Source organism: Lagopus muta, chromosome 8, assembly GCF_023343835.1.
Source record: "Lagopus muta isolate bLagMut1 chromosome 8, bLagMut1 primary, whole genome shotgun sequence".
NCBI classification, from domain to species: domain Eukaryota; kingdom Metazoa; phylum Chordata; class Aves; order Galliformes; family Phasianidae; genus Lagopus; species Lagopus muta.
In genome coordinates this window covers 12,521,059-12,545,069 of record NC_064440.1, presented here as the reverse complement: position 1 = coordinate 12,545,069, position 24,011 = coordinate 12,521,059, and the positions used below count along the sequence as shown (strand labels likewise).

Below are 24,011 nucleotides of genomic sequence, written 5' to 3'. Positions count from 1 at the left end.
ACAGTAGTTCCTGTCCATCACTTCTAAATGAAGGACATGGTAAAAATGACCCAGGTGCAGTTGCATATCTTGTGATGTGGTTCTTCTACACAGAATCAACTGATTTTCAAGTGAAAGCACTGATCAAGAAAACAAACTGCTTTTTGTATTTTAAACTATTTAGTTATGAATATATTTTTAAGGGAAAAAATATTCAGAAAGATTTGGATTTCAAAGTTATCACCTTTTTCAAATAATATCTTAAAAAAAACAGACAATAGTAAAAACCAAACATCTGACCTGTGGCCATGGACAGAAACAGAACTGTGGTTTAGAGGAACTATATATTCCTGACTAGTAACTCTCACCAGGTTACACTGACTAGGAAAGTAACAACTGGGATAAGACTGATGGCTGAATTGGCCCTCAGAAGCAGAGAAAAGACATAAATGTGGAGAACTCACGTTGGTGCATGTGCTCAGCATACAGTGAAACGAAGGCAGCTTCCTTTGCAGACAAAGCAGATCTATAATAATAGATATATAAATATAACTATCGCTAATGAAAGAAAGTGGTGGGAGAATATATGTGAAGAATACTTCCAGTTGTTAAAGCATGTAGTAATGCTATAGTTGGCATGCTGTGAACTTTCCATGTTTTATTTTTGAAATGATTTGAGATCACCCGTCTGCTTCTGTTCTGCAAGCTATCTGCTCCTTGTGAAATAAATTGCTTTGTATATCCCATCAGGACATATCTTGAAATATTAGCGTGCACTATTGGCTTTCTCTCTAGCATCAGCCTTATGGGGAGACACCAAAAATGGATTCATGCATAGTCTAACAGATTGTGGCATAAGGATCCACTCAGACAACCCTCCATACTGAGAATGTAAGGAAGCATATTCGATAACAGAAACTGGAGGTAGTTTTTTTGTGTTGTTTTTTTTTTTTCCTTCCTTTTTTTGATTTTTCACTTCTTGTTATAGCTGGCATTTCCAAGCTGAGGGAACAAGGGAGCAAGAAGGGAAAACAGATAGAGAAGGGTAGACAGTGTTCAGTATGCAATTCTCACTTTTGACATGTGCTTGTCTTGTTTGTGTCTCTCTTCTGTGTGTGGAGTCTGTCTAAATGTCTCTACAGTGACGTTCGCTAAGGCCTTTCTCATATTTGATTCTGTTCTCCCATCTACTCTTTATGTCCTGACATTTTCTACGTCAAACGGTGTCTGCCTTAGGCTGAATTGTTAAAGTTTTCGAGGAGAATGAAAAAGGGAAGTACAACTATTATTATACATAATGGTAAAAAATTGGTCTGTATTTTTCTTTTTTCCATAGTAATTAAAAATCGAAGTTATTCTTACCAAGTAGAGGATGGTATCAAGTCCAAACTATTCAACTCACTTTAGCTCTATGACACGACTCTGTCATATCATTCCAGACCCTCTGTTTTTAGGGAGAAAGCTACTAAAACTTTGGCCAATCTATAATGACTTCAAAAGTAATCGTTGGGTTTGTTCTTTTTTTGTTTTGTTTTGTTTTTAATAATTTTGTTAATTTGGCTACAAATCCTCATTCCATTCCATTCATTTCATTCCATTCCATTTGTTTCAGTCCATTTTCACAATGCTCAGTGCTGATCAAGTCCGCAGATATTTTGAGGGACTTCTGTCATGCACTGAACTTGGAGGGTTTGGCTTTTCTGGGTTCAAGATGATGCCAGTGGGGCAGAATACATTTGTAGGACATATCAGAGCTGTATCACACATCAGGGCTGTGTACGTACCTAATAAATGAATGTTTCTGTAGGTTTCTTGCTCTCCTGGTTGCACACACGTTGGTCAAAACCGAGGTGCAAATGAGAAGTCACAAATTCAAGGGCAGTTAAAAGCAGCTAAGGAATTAGCAGGCTGAAGGTGTTTAGATAGCTGTAGTATTTAATCACTGTTTTCTATCAACTCTTTATGGGCTCCAAAAGGCTATAAAAATGATTCATCAAAAGAAATCCAACTAGCCCACATCACGTATGCTAGCAAGCACACAGAATTAGGTAGAAATAAATACAAAAAATGTATAATCTACATCTTGGTTTATATATTTGTAATTTTGCACAAGATGAACTGCTGAATTGCCCCTCACACCCCGATGTTTAACTTGATTCAGAATTTTAAGACAAGGTTAAGAAAATCTTCTAATTACTCACTCTGAGATCTCTGCATTTAATTAAATATGCAGCAGGTCATTTTTTTCACTATGAGGCACAGGAGAACAGACTAAAGGATTAATTTGTCATTGTGGGTGGGAGATAAATTGTGAATAAAAGATGAGTGGGGTGGGGGTGAAGAATCATGCAGTAAGAAGAGTGAGGAATTACTCCCTCAAAAGAAGCTTCCAAATCTTAATAATCTTAGCCTCTTCCACTTGTCCCCTGCTACCACAGCATCTCCTTTCCTCTGCCCTTTTTCCCATCTCAGTAACTTCCTGAGCTAAGAAAGGTGAACAACATCAGAAGACAAGCCAGGACTCCATAGCCCTAGGTATAAACTCTGACAGTATTCAAATTATTTGCTTAACATTTCTGGTATCACCACAGCAGATGTTCCTGTTATATGATGAAAAGACCTGTAGCCATGATGGGGAAAAACTATCATTCTTTCAGGTTTCCCATTGTAAATTGAAAGTGAATCAAGGTCTGTCTGGTCTAAGCAGCCTCCCAGGACTAAGAGGCTCTTGGTTGGAGGTTGGGGGCTCTGAGCAGGGAGCTCAGGTTGTGTTTGTATGTTGTATGTGTATTTGTATGTGTTTGTAGGTATGTTCTGTCAGGGTGCAGTTCGAATGTTATTATACTGTCAGCAGTATGTCTAACACAAGTCAAAAAACAGGAAATGAATTAGAGACTGAAGTTATGGACATGTTACTGTGGGTACACCTGTGTGTCCGCTAAGGATGTGGTAAATTGCATGTTTGTCTATATGAAGTTTTGAGTTGATGTGGAGGGACTGGTATTTCGGATCTAAATAGTTTTACTGAAGTAAGAGTTGCCACTGGACCACCCCTCCCAGTCCCAAAACCAATTGGGTTTCAGGTGTTGAGTTCCTTATAGGCTACTATAGTGCAAGTACTGAAGCAAATGTGAAAGTAAGCAAAATCAGCAAGTCAAACAAAACGTACATAATCTTAAGTCTGCATTTAAGGGTGTTTTTTTTTTTTTTTTTTTTTTTTTTGGTTTTTTTTGTTTGTTTGTTTGTTTTAATTTTGAGACAGACCCCACCTCCAAGATGCAAGATGTTTGGTCCAATTTTTCAACTTTTCATCTCTTATTTTGTCTTACTGTTCCAACACAGACTAAGTTGATGTCCTACAGATACATTCCCATCTAAGTCCATCACTAGTCTCAGTAGAAGCCAGGTTTTAGTTTGTTTCCTAGAAGCAATAGGTTTTACTTGATGCTTCCTCTGCTGCTGCTTCTCAGCTCATCAACCTTCTTTATATTAATTAGCTTTCTCAACCAAATTCCTGTCCTCCTCTGCTAATGATGTGTTCATTAATTGTAAAGAATTTTAAAAAATAAAACACTAGAGAGAGTGAGAAAGACTCATAGAAAATAACATGCCTCAGTTATCTCAAACTCTGTTTCACCAGTGAATGTAGTGCAGAATGCAAACACCCTTCACCTTGAGTTGTGATACGGTGGCTCTTGGAAGGACCTGGTGGGAGAGGTGCTGTGCATTTAATTATGGCCCTAAATTGGAAACACTCTCAACAAACAAGGCAGAGTGAGGAGGAAAGTCTAAAGATGTGAATAAAACTAGATGATACCATGCAATAGGTCAGTAGCCAAGAAAGACTAAAATTAAGCTTGCTGACTACCAGACTGATATTTGGCCATCTCTTGTCCAAGGCTCACAGGAATGGCCATTCTCATCTCCATTTGAAGAACTCATTATGGAACAAGCTGGAGTTAAATGAGTACTACAGCTTGCATCCTATATCTCCTGCATTTTAAGAGATACATATGCATACACAAGAGCACAGTTTTTACTGGTTTTTACACCCCTCTACTCTCAGCTAAAGATATTAATGTTATTCTTGCAATATTTATTTATAAAGAAAATTTATTCTGGCTTGGGGGGGGAAGGGGTGACATTTATGCTGATTTTACCACAGGCTTTTCACGGCCTGTGTCTTTTATTATAGCTGTATTTCTTTCATTGCCTGCTGTTCATCCCCTCTTAGAAGTAAAATATTTTAGCAAGCTGACCATCTGATGAAACATTTTTTCTGCTAGGTACAGAATATATTTATGAAGTAGCACTGGAGGAGTGAAGGCGTATAACATTTTCAGAGTGTGCCACAGTATGAGGGTGATATAGGTTTATGGGAGATGTAAGAGAAAGGAGGGAATTACTTCCTTAGGGTGATTAAGCAGATTTTATTTACAACACAAAGTGGACACATGCAAATTCTGTATCCATTAAACACAGCATTGCTTTAGATTTCAGGAAGCTGAAGATGAATGCATTGGTATTAATTTTCACCTAACATAGAAATGTTAGATCAAGTTAAGGTTTAGTATATATCAAGTGTCCTTAAGTTAAAACAAAACAAAACAAAAAACCACCAGTATCAAGAAAAGCAGAGATACTGCAATTATTCTTGGAGAAACAACTGCAAGTACCATAAAATGAAAACACAAAGTCAAATTTCTAGAAAAGTGAACAGTTTAAAGGAAGTAAATGCAAAGAAGAATCAGGCAATTTAAGCTCTGCCATCTAGCTTTTCTCCACATATTTTTTCATACCATTATGGTAACTGGTGAGAACTGGAAGATGGCAAGTCTTTTGCCTGCATCTTGCCTCTCCCTTCATTCTCAGGCTTGCTGCCCAGGAAAGTCATTTGTTATCCCCATTGATACCAGTCTCTGCAGGGGAAGGGGAACAGCTGGGGCTCACCCTCCCTGTGCAGGAGGTATTACGGGATGTGCAGAGCCCAGAGACCTTTACCCAAGGCTCTGACTTGAGGTCCCAGGAGAAACAAAGAGGACAAGACATCTGCTGGGTCTGGTACACAAGCTGCTAATTAGAGTAAGTGGAAGAAAGGAATAAATATGAAAGAATGAATAAAAGGCAGCCTGGACCAGACTCAGTGACGAATGAGTGAGCAGCTACTGTGCTCATTCTTTTCCATGCATGGAATAAAGCTGCTTTTTGCCCACATCAAACCTAATACAGAAAACTCTGCTTATGACTGTGTCTTAGAGTTAATTTACTCACCTGGTGGCAGAACGGGGACTAAAAAGCTTCTCTTCTGGTGGATCTCAGAGCTACCCCCAGATCATGGCTTTTCCTATGCAAAATCCCAATGTCATGGGCCCAAATCACTGCTCTCCATAAGTACTTAATTTGGGAGTGAGGACAACAGGATCCCAACCTAATTTGCAGATGTGCAACTTAGATGCATTTGAGAGTTAGATCCATGTTTCTGAGGGGGCAAATAGGTAAGCACAAACCAGGGCAACATTTATTCCTTTTACTAAGCATCACATGCTTTGCATTTATTCCCCCTCACCATCTTCCCAGACTTTTTTTCCAGGTACAAACTGTGCTGAAGTGTAGGAGATAAAAACTTCACTGGCTTTACAGGTTTCAATTAAATATATCTATTAAAGTTACCCTCATGTGCTTATTTATAAAACAGAATTTATTCTTTTCTGCAAGTCATTCACACAGCTGCTGCTACTGCTATCAAAGTGCTTTCCTTGACTGTATATTTTAGTATCAGCATATTTCTTTAACTACTTTCCATTAGTCCCACCTTAGAACTAAAGTATTTCATTGAAATGTCCATCTGATAAAATATTCACCCTTAGACATATATATACTCAAAGTGTATTTGAAAAGTAAGTTCGTATAATATTTAAGGCAGAAAGTGGTGCCAACAGCAATAAATTAGTAGCAGTGTAACCTGCAGTTTTGTAGGCATTCTCTTCCTGCAATAATATATTGTTAGTAGCAACATACAGACTCCTAAAGATCCCAATTCCAGGAAGATTTATGCACATGATTTGAATGGAGTTGAGTGCTCTGGTTATCCAAACTGGAATAGGCTTTAGATACATACCTATAGAACAAGTACCTCTCACTGACCTGTAGCACTTTCACCAGGGCGCAAAGCACTCAGCTGCAAGTGCCTACATCTCAGAGGCAAGCTATCTTCCTCTTTGGCTGCATTATGAAGCCTGAAACCTGGCTTGTTTCTTGCTCATTGCTCAAGCAAGGAAGAGCCAAGGCACTTCTATAGCTGGCTACAAATTGGTGAAGCCACACGGCTTGATTGGTGCAAGCTCCACTCCCTGATGGGCTATAATGGGACCTCAGTGTGACTGAACAAATTCATGATAATCTGAATATCCTGAATGCAACAAATTATGAATTATATGGGCTAGAATAAAATGCAAGGATTTACTTCACCTTACCAGAGCCCATTTCCACAATCTCCTGCTTAATGCATTACTGTTGCTGATCAAGGAGGCCTGAAAAGACAAGGGGACTGAGAGCAGCAAAAAGCTGCCGTCACAGTGCTGCTGGCTCTCAGGGTTGCTTTTGTAGGCATTTTGGCATCTGGGGACTGTTTGTGTATTACAACAGACTGAGGACACATCTGTGTCTGACCAGCGTTTGTGAAAAGCTTCACAAAAGGTGTAAGCTGCGTGCATTATTTTAGCCCCTTAGTTGGCTTGTTACAAAGTAAATAAAAGCTCTAAGAATGGAGGGAGAAAAATACAAATGGATCCAAAGGTAAATATCCCACATCCTCTGCTCTTTGCTAAAACCCTTGTTACACTGGCAGAGCATAGAAAGCAGCTTTTTTCTTTTTACAGAAATCCATTTTCTGCTTTTTTTTTTTCTTTTTTTTTTTTTTTCTTTTTTTCTTTTTTTTTCCATGATGTGATCTGAATTGCACTATAGCTAGGAGGGAACAAAAAGATTTTGCCCCTCAAAGAAGCAAAGTGCTGTGTATTCTTCCTCCAGCTCTGTCCTTTCCAGAGGCAGCAGATGCTGGTCTCTCTCTGTTTGACAATGCTGTAAGTGTCCTTTGGATCTCACATCTCAGGCCTTATTCTCACATGTACTGACCAGTACAAGAACAATATAGTTTTAACCCAGAGTGCTTTGCTGGTCACCTGGAGTCAATTGCACAGCAGAATGTAAGACTGAGTTGAAGACTTAGAGCACTCCTTCTCTTCTAATCAGAGGAAATTAGGTTTTAGAGACATGGTTATTGGGATGGGTGATGGTAGAACTAGTGATCTTAGACGTCTTTTCCAACCTTAATGATTCTATGATTTCTTCTCTACAAACAGGAGACAGCCCATGTTCTGCAAGTACCATGAACTTTACTGTTTTTATTTATCCTGTTACCCCCATCCCTCATCGTTGTGCCCCCATATCTCATCCCAGTCCCCCCATATTCCATCCCATTGCCCCCCATACCCACATATCTCATGATCCATATCTTTATTGTAGGATACTAATATTGTATATTACTTTTATTATGACAACTTTTGGGTGCCAGATTCTTCTTACTGCTCCAGCTCCTCAATTTTCCATGAGCTATTTCCTTAGGAGGGCTAAATACGAGGCCTGCATGCTGGCAGAGCTCTCCTCCCAGGGGTGCACCACACTACCCTGTCTGCACCCTGCTCAGCATGTAATCCTCTGGTTCTTACAAATTAATCTTCTCTATGCGCAAGCACCAACTGTAACATTACAAACAGAGGATTATGCTTGCAGGTAGGGAATAGGTAGTAGAGGAACGTGCACTTTAAAGATCTCTTTAATCACAAAATTATAGAATGGCTCGGAGTTGAAGTGGACCTCAAAGATCATCAAATTCCACCCTCGTGCCGTGGGCTGGTTGCCTCCCACCAGCTCAAGCTGCCCAGGGCCCCATCCCACCTGAATTTGAGTACCTCCAGGGATGGAGCACCCACGATCTTTCTGGGCAGCCTGTGCCACTGCCTCGCTGCCTGCTCAGTAAAGAATTTCTTCCTTATATCTAATCTAAATTTCCATTCTGTTACCTTAAGTTCCTGTTTTTCATGTGTCTTAGAAACAATTGTAGAAGAATGAAAAAAAGAATTACTAAGATTAATGCAAGATAATATTTACCAGGTGTTGTTTGAAAACCAGTGTAAAATTTTGTTGCTGTGTGAAGTCATCAAGCTAAGTGAATATTGCTTCTTTTAAAACCTGATTAAGAATGTCTCTTTGAAACAGTTTTGGAATTTTTAAACAAAAAGCACATGTTCTGACGCTAAAATGAGAAAAAGTATATAAAATCTGTTTTTTTGGTTGCTTTTTTTTTTTTTTCAGTATCTGTTTTCCCAGGCTCAGCTCAACTAACCCAGGTGCTGTCACAGGGTGCCTGTCTCCAGTGTGTCCCCTGTCACCAAGCTCATGTGTCACATGACCTGGTTTCTGAATAGGGATCTGGTCAGGCTCAGAGCACTTCTTTTCTTCACATCTATACTGCTTTTCCTTGCCATCTTGCCTGTCAATGCGTATCTAGCATTGAACTCAGTTCAACCATGTGTCTCCACAGGGTTAAGGCCATGGTTTGAGATACAGCTGTGGGTGAGAACCTCAGATGTCCAACTCATTTTGCTCTTTCGAAGGGAGCTGAGGGACACTACTGGCTGCTCTCTGCTCTTTTTCTCCTGCCCCAGGCTTTTCTGAGCAGAACAGGATGAGCAGCATTTGCTGCAAGGTGCCTGCTGACCCTGTTACAATTCTTGTAATTGTACAATTCTTCATTAATTTCATGAAAGCTGTTTTTGCCTTGCAACCTCTGCCAGTATTTCATTGAGAATGGAATCAGAAGCCTCCCGGAGTGAAACTTACTGTCTGAGAAACAAGTTTTATAGTACTGGAGTGTTTGAGGACAAATATCTTTAGCTATGTCCTATATGTGCGCACTCAAAATCATGGTACCAGAGTTCAGACTGTAATGTGAAGCAGCATGACGCAGAGATTACTAATTTCTCAGCTTTGGCCTTTTGCTTCCAGCTCTCTTCTCAGAGCCTGAGTGAATTATCCCAGAGTGAAATAAGCATTGGTTTAGTGTATATCTAATGATTTATATGTAGAAAAAAGGTGACGATACTGAGTTTTGTGGTACGACACTTGTATCCTATTGGTCCCCTTTCATCATGCCAATCACCATGTGTTTTTTCAGTGCAGGATGAAAGAAAGACTAAATATTGAATAGGCACAGTCAGTATCTAATTGATAAATATGTTTGTCTTCAGATATGTAGTTGTCTCTGTTCATTGCAGGGGAGTTGGACCAGATGGCAATAAGGGTCCCTTCCAACACAAATGATGCCATGATTCTATGGCTAGGTACACTGAAGAGTCAGGTAGTCGGGAACACTTAAACTGAGGGAGAAGATTCCTGCTGCTGGTTCCAACTACACAGAACACCGTCTAAGGTTTATAGTGATCGATTGACAAAGGCAGTGAGTATAGTGGAAAGCCATTTCTAGTTAAACTGTACTCTAGACTATCTAAAGCGTCAGTTATTTCAGATGACAATTTGGAAAGCCATTGGTGTATTTTTGCAAAACTTTGGAAGAATTTCTTGTACTGCATTTCAAGACTCATTTTAATTAATAACTGCTTTTGAAACAAAACTCTTTCTCTTCAAGAAGGAAAAGGGAGAAAAAAGAAAAGTCACAGACTGTAAATATTTTCAAAATGCTATGATAGGTTAATATATTCATTTTTTTTCTTAATTGAGATTTTGATTATTAAAAATACAAATTGTCTGATTAATTATAAATTATAATTTGATTTATAAGATGGTGTTACATATTAAATAATGCCAGATGGTGCCATGAGGGCATTAGCTCCCTGTAATAGATTCTGGATGACAAGGGAATTAAAAGAGGACAGTCTGAGAACAAAATTAAACAAGTAGTGAAAACTCTGCCAGAATAAAAACTGTTCCCAAAGCTTTGTTTTCTCTCTTTTAAAAAGTTTAACTTTTTTAAGGTTTTTTTTTTTTTTTTTTTTTTTTTTTTTTTTTACATTCTTTCAGCCTTTATGATTAGAGCAGGATTCCAAAAGGCAATACAACATGAATTAAATTTTCAATAACTTCACATGCCTTATAAGCTCCATCCAATAAGTTCACACTCATTACTATGCACAAAAATCTATTGTTATGTACCAACATTTCAAAAGTACTTCTTTTCTTAAATGTTAGATCAGCTAGAGTTGTTTCTTGTACTGCTTCTTTCTATCCCTTTCCCTACACTAACACCAGTGGCTGTGGTACATCATTTCCCTAGTGCACAGTTTCTCTTCCTTTTTCATGTTTGTTCAGTGTACTTAGATATTTGCCATCTCCTATGCTTTCCTTCGCCATGGTTCTTTCCATCATGTCCTTCTTCTGGAAGGGATACTATGGAGTCTGCTAAAACACACATTGTAAAACTGCATGCTTTATCTTGGGGGGTTTATTTATTTATTAAGAGATTGCTTGGTTGTTCTTTGCCCAGTGATATATCCCTACTGTGTGAGCACTGCGTACAAACACAGTAGTATCTTCAAGAGCATCCTATGGATAGTTGCCCCACCAAGGATATCTTTATCTTCTCATTCTCAAAGCTTCTAGTTTTAAGTTTGGGATTGATGTTGATTCAGTTGGCTGAATATCTGCAAATACTTCCCTTTTCCATCTTGCTAGAATTTCCATGGATTCTGGTGTACCAGGAATGCAGAGAGGAAAGTGTGAGAGAGTGGCAGTTTTGTAAAATATTCCTTGTTGGATTGTGCAAAGAGAAGCCTGAGGAAGAGCTTGGGCTTGACAATTTTGTCTTTCTGCTGGAGGCTGTGCTTCTTTCTAATTATTTATTTGTCTTCAAATATAGGGAAAAATGAAATAGTGTAGCTATCTTGAAATTAGGTCTGTGCATTTTATGAGGGCTGCTCTAAAAGTAATGCCTCCAGTTTCATTATGTTTGTCCACAGCATCAGAGGTAGATGCTGGTGGTATGGCAGCAGAGATTGAACTTTCCCACCAACATTCTGTTACATGTTGTTGTCATGTGACAGATGGCAGTAAAGGTCTGACAAGATGGTATCTGACCTGGAAGTGCATATGAAACAAAGGTCTGTCACTGAATTCCTCTTTGTGGAAAAAATGGACGTTCATTAATGCTTGTTGGAGACCAAACGGTGGAAGTGAGAGCAGTGAGGCAGTGAGCAGTGTGTATCAGCAGAGCTAAAGATGGACCACCTCCGCTGGTGCAGGTTTCTATGAGTGCTGCATACAGGCTCTTGTTCATTGCTGGTGAAAATGCATAGACAATAGTGGTGACTATATTGAAAAATAGCTTTCTGTTACTGAGAATTTGCTCAATCAAATAGTTGTTCTCTTTGTATCTATTGTCGTTTCCATGGAAATAAATAGGAGGCATTAATTCCAGAGTGTCCTGTATATACTGAAGTGTTTGATTCAAGAGCACCAGTTTCTATTTTCTTTTGCTCTTGATGTTCTTGTTTTGATACATCATCTTTCTGTTGAACAATGACTGATGACTTCTGGTTCTGCCTAATATGCAATGTTTATAAATGATTCAGAAAAGCAATATTGCATACATTTGCATGAGAAGATTATGTAATGAAGTAGAACTTCATCTCTGAAATTCCCTATTTAAAGTGCACTGGTCTTCTATGTAAGACGATGTAAAATGTGCTGAGCTTGGGTATTTTCGGGTATTTTCTTAAGCTTGGATTTTCAACCGTAGGGAATTCCAATGTTTACAAATTTCCTTTGTTACAGAGTAACATGAAGTTATAATATCACAGAATGCATGAAGGGAAATTTTTTTTGTTGTTTCTTTTTTTTTTTTTTTCTCCCTGATAAGATTAAAACTTTGCTGTTGTTGTTTTACATTGTAATATAGTTTTAATATAATAAATAGTCAATTTAAAGTTGAAATGAAGAACTTCAGTCGCTAAAACATTTCAGATCAATTTATGTTGCAAAATGCCACTATTTTAGAAGTGTTATTGAGGCAAATCACTTTGTTTTCCCCATTCCTTTTAAAGATCAGTGTACTTGCAGGTTTTTAAGTAGCAATTTTCATTTAGTCTGCAACTGTCGTGGAGCTTGTACATGTCTGCTTAGTCTGTCTGTACCAAACAGTTTTAACAGTATTTACTTATTTACTATATTTTTACAAATGACTTATCTCTGTTACTCCTCAAGTAAAGAAAACTAATTTAGTCTTTGCCATACTTGGCGTTTTCCAAAACCATTCAACCTCAAGTTATGATCTTTCTCAAGAGAATCTCACAAGGTGTTACTTGATTTAGTCTGGAGATACAGCTTGCTCTATAGAGTCCTTCGCAGTGTGTGTGTACGTACTTACATATACGTTTTCGTAAATACAACTTAAGATGGTGATAAATGTCTGTCGTGCAAGAGGAGATTTAACCTAGGGTTTCTTTCCATCTTGGAGTTCTCTGATTTCTCCATGAGTTGCTCTGTTTCTTCCTGAAAAGAAACTTCATGAGGTAGAGGGTATCTGAGAGCTGTTTTCAAATACCTGAATATTCAAGGGAGTCTGAGTCAGCCAAGAAAAAGAATATAAGTTGGCGCACGTAGCACTGTTGTGATGCATCATATGACACTTTGATCCTGGCCTGAAGTTACCAAATAAATGCTCTTACACTTATGAAGGTGAACTTCATGAGACAGCTGTAGTGCAATTTAAGGGAACTGGAGTCTTCGGTTTGCTTCCTCCTGTGCATGTGGTCCATCTCTGGAGAAGAGGCACCCCATGTACTAGAGGTTACCATAGATCAGCAAGACAAAATGGACTGGAAATGACCTTTGCCTGTATCTTGCCTGAGCACTTCCAGTTGCTCTTCTAAGGCTTCTGTAGTGGTAGGGGATGAGAATGAGGAAATAAAAAGGATAGGAAGCATGGGAAGAATTCAGTATAAAAGGAGACTGAAAGCATTGGATAAGTTGAAAGGAAAAGTTGAGGGAAACTGACAGATATCTGAAGAAAGGTTGCCCAGTTACGTCTGTTTCCATTTTCTTTTATTACATAATCAAGCTATAATTAAGCTCTCCAGAAGCATATTAAAAATGATTAAAGGAAATGTGTTTCTTCTTTTTTGTTTTATTAAATTAAGCATTGACTAATGAACTTACACAACGGCATCCTGAAGAGAGGTATGGAGGAAGGGAGGCTTTAATCTGAATCATGCAAACCTGTTTCATTGTAGACACATTTCTGTTAAATGGTCAGATCCTTAGTTTTCAGAATTAATATTCAGCTCAAGTTAAGAAGAATATTTTGTTTCCACCACAGAGGTAGCTTTTACAGAAATATCTTTGATTTGCTCAAGTTAAGCTGAAATAAAGAATACTACTGATTCCATTTGCAGCTGATTTTCTTGCATCACAAGCGCACAAGGATTTCTCCCTCTCCTTCATAATTAGTTTCAAGACCTCTTCCTGAAAATGTTCTCTAGGAAAGGAAAATAGTAACTAATTTCTTCTATTAAAAAAAGAGAGGGGTAAAAGTTTCTTAAGTTTTATTTTCTTTTTAAACTTAAAATCTCATTTTTAGAATAAATTAATTGTGGGCTAAAATAGAAAAAAAATTATTCTTACTCTGGTCTTTGTTCGGAATTATTTTAGATACTATTAATCTTCAAATGTATAAAATCATTAAAAAAATTTCAAATTGCCAGCTCTTCAAACATGTGAGCTGCAAGCTAATAAGAATCTGGAGAAGATAAAGAAATTACTCCCATGTTTAATTTTCTATTTTTTACCTACATGTATATCTCTGTAGAGGTGAAATAACTGAATAGTTTTGCTCAGGTGTGTAACTCTATCAAGAGAATTGTGCTTACACAAAGATTGATCTAGACTTGGGCTTTAAAAACAGAAATCTGACAAAACATGAAAGATTGTTGCACTAAATGTGCAATTAATTTAGCTTGTATTTCTAACTCACATAATACCAGCCATAATTTTTTAACCTCCCCTGCTTTCCCTCTCTATTCATTGCACATTTAAATTCATTATGGAAAAAATTAGGAAAAAAAAATCCCTGATAGTTATTTTTATGATCAAACACCTTTTCCAATTAGTCTTGGCACCTCACTATAATCACGATGAATGTTATTAATTCAGCAGTCTACATCCTATTAAGAGTTTCATCACAGTAGTGTGTTCAGGAACTTAATGGCTTTTGCATATTAATACTGCAACCTGTGGTTTTGAGTTCATTAATGTCATGTGATAGCACAGGATTTGCACTCATACATGTATGTATAAACATGCAAACAGACAATCACATACAAATCCTGATCCAATGACTTCAAAGCTTTGAAAGAGTATTTTGAATTTAAGTAATTATTTTAAGTAAGATCATTTTTCACTGAAAGTGTTCCCTTATAACAAAAAACACAGTGTCATTAGAAATGAGTAGGATACCAGGACAACATAGTAGAAGAAAACATGAGTAGTATTTGCTAGGCATAGTGCTCAGGCATTAAGGATCTTTGAGCTTATGGTAAATGCACACCTTAGATATATAACACTGAGGGTATGATTAAAAATGAGGATATGATGCTTTCTGAGAAATCTTGAGGGTTAGCCGTGATTTCTGGGGCAAAATTTTGGTGAACAACTGGGCTGTAGTAACCAGTCTTACAGTCAACCTTGCTTTCTGATGACAGCAAAATAATAAAAGCTTTGAGCTATCCAGCTTTTGGAGGAGTTTAAATTTTGGCATAAACTGCATTTTTCTCCCTTAGTAGAAGAGACAGTCTGTGATTAGTTTTTGTGCCTTGAATTTCTAAGGGTACAAGGGTAAGGAAGGACCTTTTGTTATCATTTTTTTCTCACCCCCACCTGTGTGTATTACAGACTACAGTCCTTACTTATCTTTAGTCTGGTAAACCTGTAGTTTGTCTTTGATTTTCTTGAAAGACAATCTATACATATTTTTTAAAATTTGAATGGTGGCTAATCAGTCAATCAATGATTTAAACTGTCCAACTAATATTTAACACCTATATTTAAATATCTTTATCTTAATATAATTTATTTCTATTTCTTCTTCTGCAGTATGTTAATTTTTTTAAACAGTCAACTTTCTTCTCTCTTCAGATTTTAATTATCAGGAACACCTTTGCATCTAGATTCCACAAAAGCTCTTGAATGCTTCTGGCAGTTTGGTGCTTCTCAAGATGCTCCTTTGTACATCTCTCTAAGGATCCAGCAACACACGGCAAAATACTGAGCTGGGCTTGAGCTGAACTTCCCTTTTCTTCTAAACTGTTCAGTGTCTTGCTTGTGTGACCCTGAAGCTTTCCCAGAGGCAGATCCAACCCCTCCTTCTGTTTTCTAAAAACAATCTAAAACTAGGATATCCTGATAACGTTACTGCTGAAATTGAGCAGGCTACGACTTGGGAGGAATGCTGCTCTAGCTTCACACCGCAGCCTTCTCCCTGTCTTCCAAAAGGAGCATTCTGCAAGATCTATTTAGATATTATGCTCTCATCAGAAAGCACATTTAGAGCTTAGCAATGAAATAGTCCTTGTATCACTAATTAAAATTCAGTAGTGAGGTTGTTTAATTACTCCCTCCACTGAAAATTTTTACTTTACTTTTCACATTTATTCTGGTAATACTGTGTTGAAGAGCTCATCATATTCTGAAGGAAGGCAACATTTTTTCTCATGTAGATAATCATTAAACTGACAAATAGTCATGGCACTATACAGTTATCAATATTAGCACCACAAACCCATCACTATTAAAGCTCTTTAGAGCAGCGGATTAAAATGCGTAATGGGGAAAAAATGGTAGGAAACAGCTAAGTTTGACATCCTTTCCTCTTAGCAGCCACCTCAAATCAATTAATACCAAACACTCCTCTTTCCTGTACAAAAGCAAGATAAATGAGTGCATTTGATGCTATAAAACATTAATGACCTTGTTTGCTTTTTCATCGCGGTTTAGGCTAAAGTGATTTCCTTCCTTTTTCTTTCATTTTTCTCATTCATGATCTTAAGGTTTCAGAACTAATACATGGCTGTAACTATCTGCTTCAGTCGATTTTGAAATTCAGCTTTCAACTTTCACTCACAGTGATATAAGTGTAGTGGAGGGAAGAATTCCCAAATCATCTTGTTGAATCTTGACTTGAGTGAAATAACTGCTTCAGAGCTGTTCAGGCATCTTCTCTGACTTCAGAAAATCAGTGCAGGGAGAGACCACCCAATTTCACAAAAATAGGTTTGCCATCCATAGGCTGCCTCTGTGATCTGTATAAATAAGCCCTTATAATCAGGCGAAGTTTACATGAGTGGTTAGCCTTGCTGTACTAGGGAGAAGCAGAACTGCAGCAAATGTAAATTAAAAAATAGCTCCTGCTGTGTTGATCATTGCAGTGAGGGTTATTGGGCTCTAAGTGTGGCAGAAGATGAAGGGAAAGTTTAAGAGTGCTCAGGGAGGGTGAGATGGTGCTAAGAGTGGGATCTTTGATGCCCTGTGGATGCAATATCTCATACCAGGTCTAGGAAGAAGGGGTAAGATAATGTGCATTTGAAAAACCCAGTTTTGTAGTTTTGAAGCAAATGGGAGAAAGTCAACAATAAGGTAAGTATTGCATTTTGGAGCAATGCAATAATAGGAACAAAAGCAGGAAAAATGCTATTTCTCCACTAATTGCGTTAGGGATCTGGGAGGGTTTCTGAGCTGTCATTACAAAAAAATACTGTATTTTGGAGCTGAAGGTCAGTTATTGTGATTACCGTTGAAGAAAACCCAGATTCAGTTTGTCAGTTTGATCATGGCATATTAGCTCAAGCTCATTTGCTTTCTGAAAAACCCTGAACTAACACCAAGGAAATGGTTGGGTTTTTTGTGTTCACAATACTATGCTTTTGGATCTGCTCCCTCTGAAGGCAGAGTTTTAGCTTTGCCTTTGTAAGGCCAGAGTAGCAACAGCACTGAACACAACTGTAGTTCAGAGAAAGCCTTTCTCCCATTACTTACCAGAGCTTCACTGTATTCCAAACTGTGACCTCAAAATGAGAGAGGGAAGTCCTCAGCATAGAATCATAGAATCATTAAGGTTGGAAAATACCAATAATACCAATTACCAAGTACCAATAATAAGATCATCCAGTCCAGCCATCAACCATGTCCCTATGTACCATATCTCTGTTTCTTGAACACTTCCAAGTGACTCCACTGGGCTGCCTGTTCCACTGCCTGACCACTCTTTCAGAGAAGAATTTTTTCCTAACATCCAACCTGATGTGCTCTCTGTGGGACTGAAGGGATATGCGGGGTGATTACTGTCTCGTGCTCTACTGCATGGCTCCTAGTGCAGTGCTCAGGAGCCTCAGATCTGTGCTCAAGGCGCTGTAGGCAGGCATGGCATCACTGCTAAGCTGAGTGATGTACTAAACACTAAAAATCACTTTGAATAAAGAAGGAAATTATGGCAAATTTAGCAGCTCAAGAAAATAGCAGCGTGATAAATAATGTATGGAAATTGGATGTTTCTTTAAGAGATGAAGGAAGGGATGCTGAAGCTTTTGTCAAGCAGTTAATGCTCTTTTTACTTATTTCTTTGGAGTTTTTAAACATTTTGGCAGTTAGACAAGTTCAAATGGAAGAATTTCTTCTCTGCTACCCTGGAAGAGAGGAACCAGAGACTTAATTTGACCTGAAGCTCCAGGATGTTAGTTTTATTTTGCAGTTTTCCCTGCAAAATTTGATGATTTCCGTTGCTTTATTTTCTTGATATATTTTTTTTTTTATTACAGCCCTAGCAGATATGGACCTGGAGCATGGTACATGAATTCCATAGGTATTTTTGCCTTGGAAAGGCTTGTGCTTCTTTTGGTATAAAAATTTCCCCTTTTCTGAATTTGCTTGTGATAGGACAGGTGAAGCTAAGTTCATAGCTTCTAGCAGGCACATCCAGAGCTTCTACTTTGAATTTGAGATGTCTTTGTGTAGCATAAGTGCTGAGTCATGGCCTGGAGCATGATTGAGCACCTGGTGGGAAGGCAGGGCCAACCCAGGAGAGCGCAGGTACAAACAATGTCCCTAAGTGACTGGAAGGGGAGGAGCCAGGTTCTATCCCTTCCAGACCTCATGTAAGGGTTGGCACTGGAGGTGAGGATATTTTGCTGGAGATCCCTGTGTACCTGAGGTTTCTGAAGGTAAGCTTCTTTCCTTTGTCTCTGTGCTCATGACTGTTGTGTTGGAGCAAATCCTTATTTGCTGCAGCCTAGGATCTTACTGCTCTGCTGTCAATGTAATGCTTTCTATTGTGTTACCCTTTGTTTGCCATGACGATTTTGTGCTGATATTTGCCCAACCTTATTTTTCAATCTTTTGAGGTGAATGATTATGAGGTAGGAAGCCCAATGGGCTTATATATTGTTGGCAGTATTGCCAAATCTTGAAGCAGCCATAGAGATGAATGTACAGCTTCTGTCCAGAGTCTGTTCTCTGTTTAAATTTGTCTATGGTACCTACTGTACAACCTGGAGGCAAATGGTTCAAAGGACCATATTGAACATGTTTATTTGGAGCTGACTACTGAGAAACTGAGAAAGAAAATTTACGCTGTATATAAGCATATTTTGTATGCCTAACTAGAAAAATAACTTTTAATGGATTCAATTGGGGGAATAGATTTCAGGTAATGGAAGATATGTTTTGTTTCTGTATTTTTGGTTACTGTTCATTACTTCAAAGCTTGTCAGATTTGCTACTGGAAGGACTTTCTTAGAAGGTGTGGTGGCTGCCTCAACATCTTGAATTAAGAAAAATCCATGCTTTAAGTAAAGTCACTGGCTCTAATGAGATTATGAAGCGCTACTTTGCAAATGCAGAAGACTCGAATGAACTGTTCATCTTCTTTTCATCTTTCACTCTGAGTTATAAAGGTAACATGAAATAGAGTTGAGGAAAGTGGAGTACAGGAAGGCAGGATTTTGGGTGACTGCTGAAATCACCTGTGTTTAGCATAATACAGAACTCAGATTTGTTTTCATCTTTGGAGCTGATTTATCCTAAAATCAATATTGTGCTGGATACATCATGTAGCAATTATATTACTTATGCCTTGAAATCAAGGGATGACTGTTATTTCTAACCTTTGTGATATCTTCTTGAGGTGTAAATTAAGTGAAGGTTGTTTTCTCTGGGTTGTATGCTGGTACATCAAGCTAATCAAGCGTAAGAGTCATTCAATGAATATTGTAGTCTAATTGGCAAGGTCTGAAATGCTTCTGTTGAAAAATTGCATAGCAGCTTCTCTCCCCAAATCTGACTGAGGTTAAGGAGCTTACAAAGGTTCCAGACTCTAATTTGTTTTGTCAGGTAACCAAGGATCTCAAGCACAATTATACTGTATGAGATTTTCTATGGTATAGTCTTCTTGCTAAGAGATGTTTTCGCTTTTTATCTCTTGTTAAGTACTACTCAGAATGCAGTAAGATTTTGTCTATTTTTTAAAAAGATAAAGCAAGAAATCTACTGAAAAAATCAAAATAATCTTCTGCTGAGAGCTAGTCTGTTTATACTGACAAAGTACAGCTGATTTATGAAGAAGTGATTAGTTTTCACATTTTTCCACCTGCAGGTATCAATGATTTCATGTAAAGCTTCCATCTGAAAAGGCCCCACCATTTAAAACTATATTGAGATATTTAATTTGGAAGTAAGTTGCTGTAATCAGTGACCTCTTAAAATGGAATAAACAGGAGTGACATCTTCCTTGCACTCTGATATGCCTAGCAGAAAACCTGATATTTTTCCAGAATCGCTTCATTTGTAAAAGCCTCATCTGAGAAATGAAAGGATGCTGAAAATTCAACGTGTAATAAAACGAGATAATGATAGTTCATACATGAAAAATAATGTGGCTTATTGTTTATTTCTGTCTTGCATTTTTTAACAGTGGAATATTATTACCTTTCTGTGTTATTTTTAGCCCAAGAAATTTGTCACTACAAATAGCTGTTGACTTAGCACTGAAAAAAGCCCTGTGATTGAAGGGTGGGGTGGAATTATCAGCTCAGCTGCTGAAATTAGGTGTCCTAATCAGCAGTCCTTGCAACCACAGATGTAATGCATCTGTCTGCATGTCAACTGTTTTTTCTTTCAGTACTGAACTTATTGTCTATACATTTCCTCAGTAGATCATAGCTTGAATCAAGAATCTGAGAGTCAAGTACGTAGTGTACAGAAGTCCATGTGCCAATTAGGAAAATATTCTGCTTGATCAGAAAGGGGTACTGAAAAATTAATGCATACAGAAGATCCAAGGGCTTCGGTGTAATAAACAGCTGTAGCAGAAGTATGTAAGAATGTCTACTGAGTTAGTTAAATAGTAAGCTTTGTGCTCTGGCAAGCAAAATCTGCATGATCCAAACTATATTCTTGTACACAATTTAGAATAGAGTTGAAATATTTTTAAAAACTGCTTTTTCTCTTTTCTTGAGAACATGTGAGATGAAATGCTATGTATCTGTTTTTAATGGAAAATAATGAGCTTTTCAGCTGATGGAACTTGATTACTGATTTTTGTTCTCCAGCAAAGCTGATAACCACGAACAAGTCCTATCTGAACGTAGATCTCATATGCCCAAACTGACAAGAATGCCAAACAAAGGTCAATCCTGATGAAAGCAGGTTTCCATGGGTTTTGTTATGGTGTCTGTCTTCTCCGTTCCTTACTAAACCTTGAAACCTGATTAAAAACTTTCTAGCACATGGGCTATTTCCCTTTCCCTCTCTCCTTTAGATTTTGGCCATTTAATACCATCTGAACTCACAGTTTAGTTTCTGTTCTTTTCCTTGTGAGATGATTACTTTTCCTACAGATGGTTGCTATTTATTTTCATGTGAAAATTTAATATCATTCAGCCTAATCTCCTGATATCAAATCTGACTGATACTTGCCAAAGAGCTAAGAAATTATTAGAGAGGCATGGTTGCATGCACAGATGTTATTGGTAGCATTTCCTGAAGAGACAGGACTGAATAATTAGTTCTCATTCTTGTCTTGCTTGACCACCAGGTGCCTCGGGTTAGTTTAGGTGTTAGAATAGCATACCAGGCCAGAGACTGGGAGATAGGTTTGGGGTCAAATCACTGTTCTGTGAATTTTCTCCTTGTATTTCCTTTATTTCCTTAGAAAGAAAGTAGTGGAATCTGGATGGGAGATGGGGTGGTCAAAAACTATTCATAATAATAGCTTTGCAGTTTCAAATAAGGACAACATAATTAAAAACTACAGAACATGTACCCATATCTTTTTCCTAGCTTTTCCATACTGTATTACTTGTTTGTTTTTTTTTTTCCCAACCCTGCCCACCCAAAGTCTGTTTCTGTTTCCCGAGTTTCCCAGGAAAATAAAATCCCTATCCCATTTCCTATTTTGTGTCTTTTCTAAACTTTTTTTTTTTTTTTTTGAATGTGATTTCCTGATTTTTCTGGACCATTAAACTCTTGTGTGTGGCTTTTTTTTTTTTTTTCAGTTTGCCTTCTCTTGTGTTTATGGTTTATTGACTTAAAGTTTGCACAGATTCCCAGGCAGCAAATATTTTATTGGGTTGGCCAACTGGGTCTGTAGTTTTATAAGCTGTCTTGTTGCCAGAGTGTTCATCAGGTGGGAGGTGGTAAGGATGAGATAGAGAAGAAGTGACTAATAGAAGAATTAAAAAATTGAGAAGGCATGGGAGAGTGGTTAATGGCTAAGTGAAAACAAAGACTGGTCTTTGTGGAGGATGTGTGTGATGCCTTGCAGGGTAGGTTCTCCCTGCGTCCCCACAAGGTACCAGTGTATGGCTATGGGTTCAACTGTATGGCACTGCTAATGGAATCCTTTTTTTGCCAGAGATAGAGTTGGTATTTCTTTTATTACCCTCCTGTAGCACTGAAGAAACTTTATTGCAGTTCCTTCTATCTTTACTTATCTGGTAGGTAACTTCCTCTGCTTATTATCACGCTGTGACATTACTTCTTGAACAAAATCTTTGTATTTTCTTTTGTTCTTCTCCACAATTACTTCAGAGTCCTTTGTTATTTTTGTCTTCTTGTTTGCAGCTTCTTCTAAATTTAAATCATCCTTGAACTTAAATAACATGAATTTATTTCTTAATCTGGAATATTAATTACTAAATTAAACAATCCAGATAGACCCTTTCCATTGCCTTCATTACATTATACTAAAGCTGGTGGTAACTAGTTAATGAACTCTAATTTTTTTCCTTCTTAGACCAGGTCTGAAAATAAGCATTAGCACAGGGCATGTTAGCTTGGCTGGACCTTTGCTTGGTTAGAAAGGGCAAAATGCAAGCATTAAAGGCAAGGCAGTCCCTGGAATCTAAGTGCAGAGAGAACAACCTGGATTACTTAAAGAAAATAGCCCTCCTGATACAGCCCCAGAGCACGCACTGTCTCACTACAGATAAAAGTAGTAGTCCATAATCTCACTCATTTTTCTTAGTGGAGATTTTACTAGGGTTAGTCACAAATTAGAGCCCTACAAAGCAGGAAGGATGATTGGCAAGACTTAGATTTGTTTTCTGCTTTTTCCTTTGAAACTCTGTCACGGAGTTAACTAGATCAATCTATGCCCATGACAGGGGGGCAGTAGGCTCCTGCCTCCATTCTCCCCTCCCGGGCCCCACGAAATGGGAAGGGAAAAGGAAAAGGGATAGGGAGATGGGAGCTGGGCTCCAGGAAGGAAGAAAAAAACAGCTGCAACGATCTATGGAGGAAAACTTATTTTACTAACTATGATATCGGAAGATATGCAAGATAACACAAGATAACACAATATAATACAGTGTAATACAATGTAATTGAAATTGACACTATTAAATCAAGTAAGATAGAGTTCCTGAGATCGAGTCAAACCTGAAAAGCTTGGAACGGCTAGGAAAGCACCCTCCAGCACCCACTGCAAGGCAGTTAGAAACCGCCCCACACTCTACATTAACACATCAATACATGATGTTATGATGTAGAATAGTAAAAAAACAAAAAACAAAACCATGACAAACTCTTTGATTTTGCCAATGTAAAGAACAGGCAGCCACATCAAATTAAAGGATTTGGAATGGGAGGATCAAATAAATCTCAACACACTGCAGGACTGAAGAGAAATTTCTTGAAAAGTGAAGATGTTTATGTCTTATCCTGTCTTTACTTTAAAAAAAAAAAAAAAAAAAAAAAAAAAAGGCAGAAGTTTTGAGAAGGTCACTAAAGAACATGCAGGTCTGCGAAGTGGGATGTAGAAATGAAAAGAGATAGGTAGAATAGACCATGAGATCTCTGCATCCCCTTTCCTCTGAACTAATCTCATACAAGGTTGTGGAGGTGCAGTAGGCCCCATCTTCTGACAGAAAAGGAAATCTGTGATCTGTGGAGCTTTTGTTGAATTGTGATTCTCTGTTTATAGGATGATGCCATTTTTGTTTCCCTTGGGTTGAGTTCAGAGGATGTCTTTTCCAAGTTTTCTTATTTAATTCTTGAAGAAATGCTGCAGTTATTCTATCTATCTCTTGGAGTTCCTTATTACCCATTTTGAAGAGAAAACTGAAGTTGCCCATTCACCTCCAGCTACAAAGAGAATATAGTTCCATTCAGCCAGTCTTTTATGTTTATGTATTAATATGAATGTTACAAAAACATAATGTGCATTGTAACACATGTTGAAGTGCTTCCACAATGCATTCAGATGTTCCCTCTGTGACTTCAAAGCATGCTTTTCTTGAATTATCTGTGAAGAAGAAGGAAATGTTTGGTAATAACCCGTAATCTGTTCATATAATTCCCTTGCGGTCTCTTTTTCTCCTGCACAGGATGTGCTGGGTAGCAAATAGTTTGGTACTCTGGCAAGGAGATCTGAAAATGACTGGATTAATTTGAAGAGCATTTCTTTTTTTGGTTAT

At 37.9% G+C, this 24,011-nt stretch overlaps 1 long non-coding RNA gene across 5 annotated transcripts in view; it reads left to right on the top strand.

Moving 5' to 3' along the window:
• LOC125697079 (uncharacterized) overlaps positions 1-24,011 on the top strand; it is a 214,985-nt gene that overhangs the window by 105,982 nt on the left and 84,992 nt on the right. Inside the window, exon 1 of one of the 5 annotated variants that reach the window (XR_007378667.1) lies at positions 18,161-18,260. The exons of the other annotated variants lie outside the window; for them this stretch is intronic. This is a non-coding gene — a long non-coding RNA (uncharacterized LOC125697079). Of the gene's footprint in view, positions 1-18,160; positions 18,261-24,011 lie in introns of those variants that run through there. 5 annotated transcript variants of the gene reach the window in all.